This window comes from Mus pahari, chromosome 3 (assembly GCF_900095145.1).
Source record: "Mus pahari chromosome 3, PAHARI_EIJ_v1.1, whole genome shotgun sequence".
Taxonomy (NCBI): domain Eukaryota; kingdom Metazoa; phylum Chordata; class Mammalia; order Rodentia; family Muridae; genus Mus; species Mus pahari.
Window position 1 is genome coordinate 73,690,924 of NC_034592.1, and position 2,384 is coordinate 73,693,307.

General features: G+C 32.0%; 1 pseudogene; it reads left to right on the forward strand.

Moving 5' to 3' along the window:
• Nucleotides 1-1,385: 1,385 nt before the first annotated feature.
• LOC110317952 lies at nucleotides 1,386-2,384 on the forward strand (annotated as a pseudogene).

Below are 2,384 nucleotides of genomic sequence, written 5' to 3' on the forward strand. Positions count from 1 at the left end.
TGCTTACTCTAACAAAGGTACAAAAAAGGCTGAGCTGTTTGTTTCTAGGACAAGAGATATACTAAATGTTAATGGGAGGGAGATCAAAACATAATGAAAACAATATCAACAGAAGAGAATTAATTATGTTGAGCTAAGGAAGAGATGTAATAATTGAGAATTCTGGAAAATCCATTAATTGTTTTTCTCTTTTATGATTTTTACCTAATGCATTGAGTTTAAAAATATGTTGGATGATATAATGGAATACAGGAAATTTTGCTTGGAACCATTAAATGGAAACCTGTAAAAAATTAAAGCTAAAATCATTCCTTTGAACTCCTAGTTTTTTGCCATTTTATGACAAGCATATTACAACTGAGACAGAATGTAAGGTAGCAACATGCCCTAGGAGTCAAAAAGTTAAAAATAAAATTCAGTCCTGATTTATAACAATGTGTTCCCTCCATTCATTCAGAATACTAATATAATAACCAATACCAAATGATCAGCATTGAAATCATCATATATACAAGGAGCATTATGTAGATTGAGAAGGTTGACTTTACATATCTAATATATAATTATGTACAAAGTAAAGGAATGTATAGTTGACACTTTAAGTATTATGTAGAATAATCTTGCTTTTATACTTATTATTATTATTACTTTATTCTTGATTTTATCTGGGAATATCGTATCACAAGGTGGCAAAGAACCAATTTATGATGGAGGAGTATTAATGGAGTTGCAGTGTCTTTGATGACAGAGGGTTTATATGATCCAGCTGACACAGGCTCATTGTAGAATAATGTTTTAAAAATTGTAGTGAGTTATGGGTGTATTTTCTTAATAAAATATCCAGAATATGACCATATTGCATAATAACAGTTAATAGTTATATTACAGCTTTATATTTTAGACATTCCTACAGAGTTGTTATTGAATTTGCCTATATGGTTATTAGCTGTAACTTGAATATATAATGCTTGATAGTGATGAAAGTAAAAGTATGTTAAGAAGCACAATATCTCATTATTATTGGCTATTTGATATTACTATAATTGTAACACATAGCTATTGATTAGTATTGATTTTTGAAGTACTAAGACCTGGATTTGAGAACGGCTTCACTGTTTTACTGGTTATATAAAATTTAGGTCCTATTTGATTTTAAATTTATATTCTAAAATCAAAACTGAAAAAAAAAGACTATATAGGGCATTCCTGTTCATAAACCATTGTAGTAATTATAGGTATATCAACAATATATATTGGTAATAATAAGTATTACATTTAGAAGGCAAATAATCTGAAGAATATAATTTTTGATAAGTCAAGAATTTTTGTCTATAGTTATTCAACTAGGAAATACAAAGATCAAAATAAAAACAGATAATGAACAAATGGAAATGTTTATGGTTTTTCAAGGTTTTGGATTAAATTTATTTTGCAGCATCTCCAGTGCACAGTTCCATGTATTCCTCCATTCACACCAAATAGAGAAGCCAAACATTGTCACTGAATTCATTCTCTTGGGAGTTACAAAGAGTATAGAGATAAGGAAAATATTCTCAGCTTTTTTCTTAATCATGTATGTGGCTACAATGTCAGGAAACATACTGATTGTGGTAACAATAACTAGAAGCCCTGGTCTGAGATCACCTATGTATTTCTTCCTGAAGTCACTGTCACTCATGGAGATAAGTTACTCTTCTGTCACTACACCCCAGTTGATTGTAGACTTTTTCTCTGAGAATATCTCCTCTTTGGTGGTGTTGTGATAAGTCTTTTCATTGTGATGGCCTATGACCACTACATGGCTATCTGTAAACCTCTATATTATATGACCATCATGAGTCCTTGAGTGTGCTACCTGATGGTGGGATAGAGTTGGGTAAGTGGATTGGTACATTCAACTATTCAGTTTCTCTTCATGTTTCAAATCCCTTTCTGTGCCCCCAATATCATAGATCATTTTATTTGTGATTTATTTCCACTGTTGAAACTGGCATGCATGGACACCTATATTCTTTGTCTCTTAGTCATTCTCAACAGTAGAGCGATGTGTATGGCCATTTTCCATATTCTAACTACTTCCTATATTATCATCCCCTGCTCCCTAAGTCATGTAGATCTGAAGGAAGGCTCAAAGCTCTCTCCACATTTACTTCCCACTTCACAGTGTTGTGTTATTCTTTGTTCTCTGTTTTTTTTTTGTTTGTTTGTTTGTTTTTTTTTATGTCGGATCTGTGGTCATTTATCCAGTAGACAAGATAATGGCTGTGTCCTTTACTGTTATTGAACCAATGTTAAATTCTTTAATCTACACCTGGAAGAATGCAGAGGTGAAACATGTCCTAAGGAGACTTCTGATGAAGCAAGGGACACTAGGTGGTCACTAG